Raw genomic sequence first — 15561 nt, forward strand, 5'->3', positions numbered from 1 at the left:
TCTCTCTCTCTCTCTCTCTCTCTCTCTCCTTCTCCTCCTCCTCTTCCCTCCTCCCCCACTAGTGTGCTCTCTTTTATAAATAAATAAATAAATAAATAAATAGATAGATAGATAAATAAATAATAAAACAAAACTCATACATTCATCAGGTAGCACAAGAAATGACACATTACAACTGTAATTATATCCCTTTATCTATGTATCCCAGATCCCATTTGCCTTTTCTCCTTCTTACAAAAAAAATTTTTGTATCTTAAATTCAGGGTTTGTCACTTTGATTAATGTTGTACTTTTATTCTGTTTAGACCATAAACAATATATAATATTGTTTTGCATGTTTTATGCTATACACGTGGAATCATATGCTATGTGTAGCTTCTACAATTTGCTTTTTGAGTGTAATGTTTGTGAGATTCATCTATGTTGATACATGTACTATTTTATTCATTTTTGCCTCTGTAGAGTATTCCATTGGATTCATTATATCAGTATCTCATATTTTTCATGGTTTATGTTGTCTTTCATTTGTGTTTTTACCTTTTCTGCTTTCTAAATTTTTCACTATAACAATGCTCAGTCCACATTTTCATGCTATGTGGTTGAGTATTTTTAATATATGTACCCGGGACTGGAATTATTGGGCCATAAGATATATATAACGTTAACCTCACCGGATATTATTAAGCTGATCTACAAAGTAGTTATGCCATAAATGTATACTCCCACAAGCACAGGATGAGAGTTCCTAATTTTAATTTTCTGGCAGTGCTTTTAAAATTCTCTTTAGCAAAGTCTAACTACCAAAACACTTAAATGAAAGTCATAATGAATGGCATTCTCATGATATAAAATGTCACTCAATGTGTCACTGTTGAAGTTGGGTCTTGTAGTCTCTGTACCTTTTACAGAAAGATAACTTGGGTATTATTGGAGTGTGAATATTTTTAAGAACCCAAAAACATTTTACAAATAAGTAGGATACAAATTTAAAGTAGTTGTGTTCATAGGAATAACATATATAGAACAGTTTTTGGTGATGAATTATGACTAAGGTACGTAGGTACAGGATTAGAAATACCCATTCTGTGTGTTGAACATTAAATTTAATGACTGGAATAAACTCCACTAAATGCAAATACTTTTTTTTAATCAGAGAAAAAAAAGGGGATAAAACTACCCATGAATGAAAGTGAAAGAATTGTCTGGTTTGTGTTGAGTGGGTTTTCAGTCTGATAGGCATCTACTCAGACAATGAAAGTTAAAAGTTAATAGCATGTTTAATTATTTTTTATTAAAATTGATGCGTATTTCTGAAGACTGGTAATTGTATATGGAAGTCACAGCACAAAACCAGCCCTCAGGTTCATGAGGGAAAAAAATCAATCCTTTTGTTTGCTTTTTCATGCTCACTAAAAAAAAATTGTATTTATGGAGAACCCTCTATATAGCGTTGTTTACACAGATGAAGTGATAGGCCTAAGAGATCTCTGTGCACACAGAAATTGATAAGCACAAAACAATATTGTTTTCCTCCATGCAGATATCTACTACAGTGTCTATGTGTCCTGAGCTATCCCTTTATTAGGGGTTTATGTAGGTACTGGCTGACTGAGGAAAAGAAACAGGATGAAAAAACCCAGAAACCAAAGGACACGACCATGTAGGGACTTGTGAAAGCCAGCTTACAAATGGCTTCCAAGGATTCTGGTCTCCTGGTATTCACACCTTTATGACGTCCCCTCCCACACTGAATAGGCTGACATGAATAACAAATAGTACATTTAGAATAAAAATGTGTGACTCTCAAGGCAAGGTCATAAAAAAAAAATGCATATAAGCTTGCTGTCTTGGATCACTTGCTGTAGAGGAAGTCGGCTGCCGTTTTGTGAAGATCTACAAATGGTCATACAGAGAGACTCATCTGGCAAGAAACTGAGCCCTCCTCTCAGTATCCAATGCCGACAAGCTAGCCAGGTGAGTGGACCCTCTTGGAAACAGATTCTTCAGCTCCAGCCAAGTCTACAATTGACAGCACCTCTGGCTAACATCTTGATAACCCCACGAGGGCCTCTGAGTACAACCACACATGTAAGCTGATCCCAAATTCCTGACTCATAGAAATTGTGTGAAATAATGAATGCTTTTTGTTGTTTAGGCTGTTTTGAGGTAATTTGTTATGCAGCAATAGATAACAAATACAGCCTGGAGAGAGGAAAGAAAAGCAACTCTCTTCCTTCCTTTCTCCAAAACTGTAATAAATCTTTTTCTTTATTTTCTTTATTTAAAAAATTAGGACACTTGGGGTGCCTGGGTAGCTCAATCAGTTGTGTCCAACTTTGGCTCAGGTCATGATCTTGTGGTTTGTGAGTTTGAGCCCCACATCAGGCTCTGTGCTGAGAGCTCAGGGCCTGGGATCTGTTTCAGATTCTGTCTCTGTCTCTCTCTGCCCCTCTCCTGTTCATGCACTGTCTCACTCTCTCTCTCTGTCTCAAATATAAAAAAATAAACATTAAAAAATTTAAAACAGTCTTCTCCTGGGAGAGGTGGGAGAGACATCTAAGACCCCATCCTCAGGAAAAACCTAGGATAATAAAAAGAAGTATATTACCAAAAAATGAGTTTGTTCATTCACTTATTCAACAAATGTTTATTAAGCATACTATATGTCAAATACTGTGCTAAGTTAGATAACTACAACACTAAACAAGACAGTCATGAATGCTGCTCATGGAATTTGCATTGTAATAAGCAAGATGCACAACAATCTAGAAAACAAGTAATTCAAATTCTTATAAATGCCATGAGTTCAGTGAATGAAGCATTGCAATATGTAAGAGGGAAAGAAGAATCTACTTCAGGTTAGTGTGATAAGGAAGGCCTCTCCAAGGAGATAACATCTAAGCTAAGTCTTGGAGGCTAGGAAGAAGACAGTCATTGAAAGAAAAGTGGGAAGGGAAATCCAGGGAGAGAAGATAATGTATCCAAAGGTGTCGAAGTACATGGATAAAATGAATGTACTGAAGGGAAGAATAGGAGAATCCAATGTGTGAGGAGAAGGGTAGCAGGAGCTGAAGTAGGAGTTCATCCATGTGTCTTCAACATTCTAGGAAAAACACATCATTGTGAGAAGACTATAAAAATAATTTTGCTCACATACAAGGCCTGCTTTAGATAGTCCTTCTATTCACACTTAAGGACATGTTTACAATTTGGTAGAAGAAACGGGATCAAACCAAACATGAAACTAGAGCACTCAACCTTCTCTTTCTTGGCTCTTCCAAGCCCCAATCACGTATTCCTCTTTTTGCCAAGATAGCTTGGATTCCTAGACTTGTAATATCAATGCACAGCACCATAAGTCTTCTTTGTAGATGCAAAATGGCAGAGTCTAGTCTTAAAGCTGGGAAATATACGAATACATCTCAGAAAACTAAATTTTAGGGGAAACCTAAGACATATTGGATTTAACAATCATGAGCCTGTGTGGTCGGTTGAGCGTCTGACTCTTGATTTCAGCTCAGGTCATGATCCCAGGGTGTGAGATCAAGCCTCACATTGGGCTCTGAATTTAGCATGGAGCCTCCTTAGGACTCCCTCTAAAAGTTTAGTTGGGACGTTTCTGGCACTTCTCAAAGGATTATATGACTGCTTTGGAGTTTGAAGACCAAATGTGCTCAGTGTTTGGACTTAAAATTCTATCTCTGTTTAAGACCTTTCAGGCTGTGTTTGCTGAAGAAAGACACTGGAATGTAAAGTCTCAAAATCACATTGTAACATTGCTTGCTGGCCAGGTGTTGAGGGACCTTATGCTATTTATTTAGCCATGTTGTAATGTCCTTTCTAATCCCAACTTCATTCTTGCCTCTAAAAAATTATTGAGATGGAATTTCTGAGATATACAGCCTATTTCAACAAATAGCAATCGACTTCTTTCTTTACAGTTTCCAGGGAAGGAAAAAAATTACCTTGCCAGCTGGCACACAGGCCATGGTGCATTGAAGCTACTAGAATCCCAACTGCCAAAAAGGCACCTAGGGGACTTTAATATATACAGTGTGGATGTGTCAGAAGACTCATTTTATGAAGAGTTTAATCTGTACATTTGAAAAAGAATGGCAGGAACAGTCCCACGGGGCTCACCTCCAGGGCAGACAATGTTTTCACTCTGTAAAGAATCCTGCTTGATGAGAATCAATACATGTAGTTGGTCTTGACTACAGATAGCTCATTCCAAGCTGAGAAAAGGGCTGCTGTCACTCCATTTGCCTCCTTCCCAGCTGTAATGGTCCCAATTTTCTCCATGTCAGAAAAGCCCACAATTATTTGATAGAGAAGAATGTATTGGGCAATTCAAAAGCTAGAAGTCTCATGTGGAGATTTATAATTACTGGGAACAGGTGTCTTGCATTTTTTAAACCCTGGGGCTGGTTTACAGCAGGACAGATGACCTGTTGTCCTGTTCCCTCTTCCAGAACTCCTCCAAATGCACGGACTAAGGCTGCCTGTCCCCAGAGGATGCCTAACGTGCCACAGTGTGGTCTCCTGGAGACATGAATACTCTCCTGCGCCTGAATTAGAAAACCTTGACTAGGACCCGAAGAAGCAAATGCATCGTCAGCCACAGGCTATTCCTGTCCCTGCAGTTGCTGCCCGTTCTCAACATGGAGACAGTGACACTCATGCCATCCGAAGCTCCCAACACAAGCTTAAAAACAGGGCCCCCTGACCCTTTGATTCCATTTATTGTCATTCATTTTGCTTTGGAAGTAGTATTACATATTTTCCTTATTGAATTTTTTAATTAAAGTATGACCTACTTTTGGAAGAGTGAAAAACTCTTAAGTGTACAGCCTGATGACATTATCATCAATTGAATACATTCACCTCTGGCCCCTTCACTTTCCATCCTTAGGCCACCCTCTTCTCAGGGGTAATGCCATCAGTTAGTTTCACTTGGCTTTAAACTTTAGATGAATGGCATCATACAGTACATATGGTGTTTGATCTGAGTTCAGTAACTCAATACTACATGAAATTGATCCATCTTATATACATACTTTTACTTTGTCCGTTCTTATTTCTGGGTAATATATGATCATATGAATATGCCACACTTTACTTATCTTTTCTACTATTGGTGGACATTTGAGTTGTTTCCAGTTTTGTGCTATTATGAATGTTACTAAGGATGTTTATGTTCATCTTGATGCATATACTCAGACATTTTTGTAGGGCATATGCCTAGGAGTGAATTACTAGCTTTTAAGGTGTGCACATATTTAGAAATGGTTCTTTTAAATAAAAAAAATTTTTTTAAGTTTTATTTACTTTTGAGAGAGAGAGAGAGCAGGTCAGAGAGAGAGAGAGACACAAAATCTGAAGACAGGCTCCAGGCTCTGAGCTAGCTGTCAGCACAGAACCCAATGCAGGGCTCGAACCCATGAACTGTGAGATCATGACCTGAGCTGAAGTTGGACGCTTAACCAACTGAGCCACCCAGGCACCCCATCTTTTTAAAAAAATTTTAAACATGTATTTATTTTTGAGAGACAGAGCATGAATGGGGGGGGGGGTCGTGTGCAGAGAGAGAAAGACACAGAATCTGAAGCCAGCTCCAGTCTCTGAGCTCTCAGCACAGACCCTGATACGGGGCCCAAACCCATGATATGAGAGATCATGATCTGAACTGGAGTCAGATGCTTAACTGACTAAGCCACCCAGGTACCCCCATTTAGAACTTGTTCTTAATGCTTTTGTCCTAGAGGAAACTTGACCTTCTTTTCGGGAAAAATATCAAACCCCAGAGCTGCTTCCGCCAGTTTGTTCTTGGAGCTCTACTCTCTTATCACAGAACGATAGTGGGCCAATAGACAGTCTTTGCCCTTGGACATTTGGACTCACAGCCCTCCTTCTCTGAAGGCAACCAAGAAGCATTCCTGAACAAGAGTTCGACCAATCAGTGAGAGTTCTCTTGCTGCCACAACCCCTTCTCTTGAGGTAACATCAATACCATATGTCCTTCTGTATCACTGTCTGGGATTTTCTGTCCCTTTCATACTCCCCTCTTGCCAGAATCTCATACTACAGTTTCATAATTACACAATGAAGCAAGCTCTGAGCAATTTTAATCACTATAAATGTCCTTCCTTGAGAAACCCTATACCCCCCACCACTCCAAGGGAAGTAACATGCTAACCATGTAAAGAATCATGCTGACTCCACTTCCACAGGGCTCACCTTCTCCCTTGGAAGACGAGATTCCCAAGCCCTGGCCATGGCTTGCCCAGGATATGGCATGACCTCTAACAAGGTAACTCTAAGAGCAGGAGGAGAAAAATAATACCCATCTCCTACTTATACAAGGATGGGATTTATGGAGTGTTAAAGAAATAACACTGGTTAAAACGTAGTGATGAAAGGAGTGTATATATTTTACAAATTATCTTTATTATCCAGTTCTAGTCCCTTAGCAAGCTTGCACTTAAACACCTATCTATTCTTAAGAGGAAACAATTTCCAACATTTCAGAACATGTTTGAGTATCTCAAAATCTCCAGTTGGTAAGTTATTTATTTGTAACTGGAAGTCTTTTCACCCATCCCTATTAGTCTCATATTAAGAATTGTTGATGACTGTTCTCTTACTATGACACTTTACATAATTAAAATTGTTTTTAAGCCACTGCTTTTCCTTCCTTTGACTAAATAACGTCAAACCCCTCATCTTTCCAAAATGGACTCTAGCCTCAGTTCTCTACTCACATTACCGTACTCCAAACTCAAATTTTGGAGTTCCAAACTGTCATGGATCATTTAATTATAATTGGCCAACATCAAAATCCATACAATTTTTAAATTGTTTATTCATCCATTCAGTAACTAGATAATGTTTTAAGCTTACTATGAGTAACAGCTTAAGCTTCAGTATAGAACTAGACAGATGAATCCCTCATCTTATGGATCTCACTTCCTAAATATATTAGAAAACAAAGTAAAATGCAAAGCTTATAAAGGCTATGGAGAAAATAAAACCAAATGCTGGCCTAAAGAATGACTGGAATAGGAGCTTCTTAAGATTGTGTGATTGTGGAAGGTCTTTCTGAAGAGATTCAGATTCAGTGAAAAGTTCACTTGGACTGAAATCTAAATGATCTTAGGAGGTGCCATTAAAAAGGTATGTGGGGTTCCAAGCAAATGATACAGCAATGACAGGCCCTTTGTAGGGAACATCAGTGTGACCACAGCATGATGTGCAAAGGGAAGGGAGCAGTGTGAGGAGACTGGGGAGGCAGATGGGAACCAGAACAAATCCAGCCTTGTTGGCTATCATTAGGAGTTCATTTTGCAAGTCCCACAGGTTAGTGGTGAATGATCATATATGTAAGTTTTTCTCTGGATAATAAATCCAAGAGCGTGATCCTATCACTCTTGCATGCCTGCTTCTACTTCGTGGTTCCCAGGACTCCCAAGGTCTCCCTGCTATCAGCATTGCTAGCCTCCTTTTCCATCTTAAAGCCCCTCTTCTTCTGAAATACAACCTTCGAATGAACCATTTGATTCATTGATAAGCTAAGGTTTAATTCTACCATAACAGAGGGGCTCAGGCACAATACACCTAGTCTTCCCCCGTGTAGTCATCCTACCGTCGGCCAATAGGAAGCAATCGTTAAGAGCTTAGGCTTTAGATTGCATCAAACTCAGGTTGTATTTTCATTTGTTTGTTTGTTTGTTTGTTTGACACTTTTAGTGCGTATAACTAGTATATTACTTTAGCTTCCTGAGTTTTTTAATACGTAAAGTAGAAATTATATATCTACCTAAGAGTTGTTGTAAGGATTGATGGAGATAATACACACCAACCCTCAAGAGATGGCTACTAATAATAATGATATTCAAGAGCAAAAAACCATAGAACTTTATAGTAAAAAGAGTAGTATATCTTACTCCATTTATTTCTTTCATTTTGTATTTAAGCCTCCTTGAAGCTAAATAAATTGCCAATGGTCACATAGTCAGAAGTTCACGAACTTTCCCAAGTCAGTAGTCTTACAGAGGAATAATTCAATCATTTGCCATTTGTTTAGCTTTGAGATTAGGCTTTATGATCTACGTGATCATTATTTGAATAAACCATGAAGACATTCTGATACCTGATGGGACAAATTGTGATTGAATAGTGTGGTCTAATAAATGCTATTTTTGAGGGCTTGAGAGATTCATAACCATGAATTCTACTTTTTATTTAATTTGTTAAGTGGAAGGAGTCAGTAAGAAGACGTGGCTTTTCTATAAATCTCATCCACCAAATGTAGATTGTAATTTATAGGCAGAACTCTGACAAGAAAATAAATTGCAGGTTATAGAAGAGCTTTGGTAAGCAGATTATTGGGCACAGTGGATATGTCACCTAAGGACCAAAATCTAGAGAAGTAGCTCTTCTGGCATGGAATTATATGAAACCCTCTTATTTCAAGTGCCTGTCATCAACAAGTTTTCACGTAGTTATCACACAGACACGAACTGAGCTATGTAAGTGTGAGGGGGGAAAATCCTGAGCTTTAAGTATAAGTTTACCAAGTAGGCTTTTACATGAACTCTGCATATTATACTTCTATTTAATCCTTACTATTGGCTTTTAAAATTATTTTGTTATTTGCTTATTTATTATGTAAATAAACTGCAATCATGGAAGAAAAATAGGAAATATAAAAATATGAAGAAGCAAAAGGAAATTTATGTATAATTTTACCACTCAGTAATAGCTATTATTAATATCTTGCCATCTACACACACACACACACAGATTCTTTACATATCCAAGTTAATTCTTATTTTACCTAAAACATCAAAGGAAATTGACACAAAGTTTTATACTGAATATTATACTGAAAAGCAATTATCACAAATGAAAAAAAACATTTCATATGAAGAACTTCAAGTTTTCACAATTATTGTTTACTACATACTTAATTAACCAACAACCTTTTTTCCTCAGGAATATATAAGGATTTATGACAAAAAATTCCATTTCAATTCAACAAGACTTTACTAAACACCTGTAATGGTCCCAGTATTTGGGGAAGCACAAAACAAGTGTCTATGCTTTTGAGACATTATATCTGCAAGGTACACACACAACAAATTCAGATACTTGGGCAACGTGATTGGTAGGAGAGAAACACATTGAATTTCTGGTTCTAACAAAGTCAGTATTCTTCTTTTCCAAAGCCTTTGCTGTGGAATGGGAGTACTTACCTGTTTTCTTCTTTCCTCACAAGAAGAAAGACAGTAAAGTCCATTATACACTTTGTGTTGTCAAGATTTTTTTGACTTTGCTAAAACTCTGATATGGACAATGGGATTCCTGAGTTATTCTGCAGACATAGACCCAACCAACAAGTTAAGTTTTTAAATTTTAAATGTCTTTTTGATTTGCCAGGAAGGACAATTGATGCAGCCACTTTTAAACTACTCTTAAATTATACTCTCTTTGAAGTACCGTGTTTTCTAATTTGTCTTAATATTTCTTTTATATAAATATTGGTTTTACTGTATATGGAGCTCCTACCAGGGTGACTTGTGCACTGCTCTTCCCTTTGTCTAGAACCCCTCATGCCTTCTCCCTCATCTATTAAACCCTCTCTTCCTCTTCTCAACCCAAATACCCCCTCCTTAGGGAGGACTTCATGATGCCCACAGGGAAATGTTTTTGGTGTTTTCACAGCCCTGTTTATATCCTCTTTCAAACACTCATCTCAGTTATAATTTGATATTTCTTTGGGCAATGATTTACCAGTGTCTCCCTCACCAGACTGTGAGCTCTAATGTTTGCTCACAACTGTATCTACAATGCTCAGCAGAGTGCATAAGACATGCTGGATAATAAATGTTGAATAAAATTCCCTAAAACCAAAAATCTGTATGCAGTGCTCTACGCAAGGCAGGTGTAGTATGTGCTAACCGCCTGCCATTCCCTGACTAGACACTTGCGAACTCTACTACACCTTTGCATTAATATATTTTTTCAAGAACCATAAGTAATATATTTTTTCACCCATCTCACAGCTAAAGTAAGGAACCCCTCGTTAATAAAAACATCTTGTTCGAGGGGTGCCTTGGTGGCTCAGTCGGTGAAGTGCCTCATTCTTAATTTCAGCTCAGGTCATAATGTTCATTGACAGTGTGGAGTCTGCTTGGGATTTTCTCTCTCTCTCTCTCTCTTTTCTCTTCTCCTTACCAACACATGCACATCGTCTTTCTTTCTCAAAATAAATAAACATTAAATAAATTAATTAAATAAATAATAAATAAAACATCTTGTTCTAAATATAGCAATACATGCAACAGGCTCTGTATACTGCATTATCACCAAAAGAGGAGCATAGGGTAAATCTATACTCTCTGTGCATGACTAATGGTAAGATCTGACTCTGAGTTTAACAATGATGCATCCTATACCTGAGAAATAGGAATTCCAAGTCAGCTCACTCTCCCGACATTAAAAGAGGAATCCAAAAGTCCTGTTAAAAGTGTTTGCCATTTCTTCACTTGCTTAATTGACAGTTATTTTTTTATTTAAATCATCTTGCTTTTCCTTGTGGTTTCAGATAAAACTCATTTTATTTACACAATTACATGTTATTATCCAAAATTATCTATTCAGCATAAACTCTAAGTATCTGATATGGGCCGGCCAAAACCCTGAGTGTTGTCACAATTAAAGAAATCCAGCCCAAATAAGGGCTTACATTTTATTCACCTCTCTCTCTCTAAAACATCAAGAAAGTTCAAGAACTTAGTCCATGATGACTCTTACTACAGTTTCCTGTCATTTCTTACTCTCTAGTACTTCACAATTCCCAGATCCCCCCCACCTTCTTTATTTACTCCTAGAGACCTTTGCCCAGTCCTGCCCTTTTGGTTCTCCACCAGCACCTGTGTCCCCCACAGTGCGTTCCCCAAAGCTCTCACCTTCCTTCTTAGTAACCCTGAGCAGGTGTGTTTCTTTGTTTAATTGCATTCCTCATGGAAACTGCTCAGGTGATTTTCCCTTTCATCAAAGGACAAATGCTGAGAGGAGAGGCCATAATCTACATACATTACTATTTTTCACATCACAATTATAAGCATTTAAAATTCATCTCCTTTGATAAATAGTAAGAAGCTCTTAGCATGATCTAATTCTCCAGGGCTATACTTGGTTGTCAGTGAGAGACGTAGGTGTGTATGTGTGTGTGCGTGTGTATGTCAGTGAGTCTGTGTAGAGTACATCTCCCAGACACCTATAAATTGGGGACAACTGAGAAATTGTGGAGAGAAAGAGACAGTGCCATTAAAGGGAGAGCATAACAATGAGTGAGATTGCAAAAATTGAATCCCTGTCACTTCTTCCAGATCACAAGCCATTTTCAGCTATCATCTTTCCACTGCAACACACTTACTCAGCCATGAACATTTTAGGAAACATAGTGACATCATTTTCAAATTGATATCCTAAGACTGATACCATGCTTCATTGTCCCGAGGCATAATGGGAGGTAGTCTTCCTAATCTTTTCCTAATATTCCTGAATCTACACTCAGCTTGGATCCTTCTGAAGTTCCCATAATTCCTTTCTCACCTATCTGAACAGTAGCCAACACAGACATGCACTGATACATGCATATATAATTATATAGATTTTTGTGAGTATATTTACGCATATGATATCAAACTTACATCATATTCTGTAAATTGCTATTTCATGTCTTACAGATCAGAATATATTGGCCTACCTCATTATTCCATGGAATTTATAGAACCCCCCCCCACATATACCATGTCAATTTAACTGACTTTTATTGACAGGCATTTGTGTTGTGATCTTCTTCCTATTAGAAACAAGGCTGTAATACCATCCTTGTTCAGACTCCTGGTTCACAGTTGTACGTATCTATAGTTTGTGTTTCTCAAATCTGGCTTCACATTAGAATCCTCCAGAGAGCTTTTAGAAATACTGCTGCCCATGCTCCCTAGCCCCTCCCTCCACTGGGCCAGTTAAATCAGAATCCGACAGTGAAACCCAGGCATGGGGATTTAATAAAATCTCTCCAAGTAATTTTAATCAAGGTGGAGAATCATTACTAATTATGAAGAATTGGAATTGCTGAGGTGAAGGGTATATACTTTTTACATTTTGAACTCATTTTGTAAACGGTTAAATTATATACAGTTATAAAATATGTAGTATCATTACTTCTGCTCTAAATTCTCGGAACATCTGAAAGTATAAACCAAGTACCAGGAAAGGGTCTCTTTCTAATGGGAGCTCCTCCCAAATGCCTGTACAGAGTGAGTGTCCACCCTCTCCCATTATTTTCACAGCACTGGGTTTGCTTTCTTTGTATCACAGGCATAGCTCAGAGATGTGGCTGGTTTGGGTCCAGACCACCAAATTAAAGCAAACATTGATATAAAGTTAGTCAAATGAGCTTTTTTGTTTCCTAGTGCATATAAAAGTAATGTTTACACAATACTGTAGTTGGTTAAGTGTGTTTCACAAAACAATGTATATACCTTAATTACAAATATTTTATTGCCAAAAAAAATGCTAACCATCCTCTAAGCTTTCAGCAAGCCCAATCACTGTGCACAGATCACCATAATAAATATAATAATAATGAAAAAGTTGAAAATATTACAAGACTTATGAAAACGTTACACAAAGACACAAAGTAAGTAAATGCCATTGGAAAAAATGGCACCGATAAAATCGCTCAACATAAGGTTGCCATAAACCTTCAATTTCTAAAAAAAAAAAAAAAAAAAAAGGGAAAAAGAAAAGAAGAAAGAAAGAAAGAAGAAAGAGTATCTGTGAAGCACAATAAAGCAAAGCACAGTAAAAATGTGTATGAGTATGTCTGTACTTGTGACAATTTGCAATCATTTCATGCAGGTGATCATTGTCTTTTACAGCCCAAAATCTCCAACAGAACTCCAGGAGAGCAGGAACCCGACCCGTCTTGTTCACCCAGTAATCCTAGTGCCTATTATAAAAGGATATCGACTATAATACATGGTAAATATGTGTAGAACAAATCAGTACCTGTGGCTGTTTAGTCAGTGATTAAGCATGGTAGGCTGTGACAAGGACCAGTGAAATGAAGGAGAAATAGTGCTTGCTCTCATTTCTAGGATTTCCAAATAGAAAACAGTATTTATTTTATTCTATTCTATTCTATTCTATTTTAATTGCAATATAGATAATAAGAAACAAGTATTTTATCTTAGCCAAAAAGAACCTAAAAACCTACATTATCATACAAGAAACAGATTAATGTGTGGCGAATCTTGACCATGTGGTAAACACACACACACACACACACACACACACACACACACACACACAAAGAGATTAGAAGGTAGAATATGATGAGCTGTCTTTAGTAATAAATCTGTCCTTTCTCTGCCATTTTCCTGCATTTTGGTAAACATCTAAAAAAACGTATACAGCAACGGCACAGTTAAGCATGAGGAGCACTTGGAAGATCTGGGCACAGAGCGTGTCAGCTGCCACTGAGAACAGTGTTCCCCTTCTTTCTCCTTATAAATAAGTCTCGTCACATAGTCCTATAAAAAGGAGGGGTCGAGACTGCAATTTTCTTTTGATTCTGATTATCATATTAAACTCCTCAAGATCATAGTTGTAGAAAGTCTCTAAATCCTTCTTTCTCTATATAACAAATAATGCCTAACCAAGTGACATACACATCATGTACAATAGGACTAACCAGTTTTAAAAAGACCTCAGTGTTGTAAATCATGAACATGTTTAGACTTTCCTTCTATATTATACCTGACTAAAAACAAAGAACACTGACTAAGTAGGAATGAGATCTCACATCTCTTTTTACTTGAAGTTTCAGGGTAAATTTTTACATTTTTAGACTTTTTAATTAATTTTTTATTTTTGGATAGTTCTAGATTTATGGAAAAGTTGAGGGACGTTCCCATGCATTCCACACCCAGTTTCTCAATTGTTAACGTTTTATTTCAGGATGGTACGTTTGTCAGAACTAACAAACCAATATTGATGCACTATTATTAGTTAAAGTACATGCTTTATTCATTTCCTCATTTTCTACCTAAAGTTCCTCTTTTATTCCAGGATTGCATCTAGGATACCATATTACATTGCCTCAGACTCCTTTAGTCTGTGAAGATTTCTCAGTCTTTCCTTCTTTTTGATAATCTTGACAATTATTAAAAGTGCTTACCAGAAATTTTGTAGAATCTTCTTCAGTTTGGATTTGATTGATGTTCTTCTCATGACTGTACTAGGTTATGGTTTTAGGGAAGAACCTGTCAAACATTACCTCTGCAACACCGTCAAGATTAATATCAACAGTAATATCATGCTGATAGCATGTACGCTTGATATAATATGAATGACACCTGTACCTACATGAGCTCTACTTTTTAAATAGAAAAGTTTTATGCCAACATGTTTTCCTCTAGTCAATAAATAAATCCAAGATTTATAATTGGTAACACAAAGGGCCTTAGATATATAGTGAAACCAAGCCATTTCCCCTTAAGTGAAGTATTCTTATTTCAAAAAAAACTTTTTTGGCTCAGAACATAAAAGGCTCTTTTACAGGTAAGGCTGTTACAGATTTTAAGGGATTTCTCACATAAGAAAGTACTAAAATGGACTGTGGAGGCTCCTTGGTGGTTCCTTCGGTTAAAGGTCCAATTGTTGTTTTTGGCTCAGGTCCTGATCTCACGGTTCAATTTGTGTGACCGACGCCGGAGTTGGGCTCCATGCTGACAGCAGAGCATGCTTGGGATCTTTCTTTTCCTCTTTCTCTCCCCCTCCCCTGACTTGCTCTCTCTCTCAAAATTAACAAACTTTAAAAAATGAAATAAAATAAAATAGCCTGTGAATTAAAGAGTTTATTGATCACTCAGTAATTGCAGAAAAGCCCTATTTATCCTTGGACAGTCCAAAGGAAAACAAATTGGTGGATACAGTTCTGCTATTTAAAGTGTAGTGTTTCTATTATAAAACATAGCATTCTTTTTAAAATTCTAATCTAACTATTTAAACTTGAGATATGCCATATTCTTAGGTAGAATATGTTCAGGTTCTCCTGTCTTGTATATAAGAAATGAGTACCAGCAGCTAATGTAGGTAATGACCGAACCCTTCATGTAGGGTAGCAATGTAGGGTATGTGGATGATATAATCAAGAGATCACATGTGACTTTAGTGAATTATTGCTAATATGAGACTTTAAATCCCTCTTAGCTATGATATATGGAGAGAAATAGTGATCTTCCCCAAATTGGGGAATGCTTTTATATCAGACCCCCGCAAGGTGGCTAATGAATATATATCATTAAACAACAATATTCAACAATTAGAATATAAATGAATGCACTTACACATATATACTTACACTTGCATGTATATGTGTATATGCTCTTATATATCTAATGTATAAATATGTTTTTTTAAACCCCAAACTAGCTAGTGGGTTTGGGGGGTTTTGTTTGTTTGTTTGTTTTGGTTTATTTTGTT

The sequence above is a fragment of the Suricata suricatta genome, chromosome 3 (assembly GCF_006229205.1).
Source record: "Suricata suricatta isolate VVHF042 chromosome 3, meerkat_22Aug2017_6uvM2_HiC, whole genome shotgun sequence".
Classification (NCBI taxonomy): Eukaryota; Metazoa; Chordata; class Mammalia; order Carnivora; family Herpestidae; genus Suricata; species Suricata suricatta.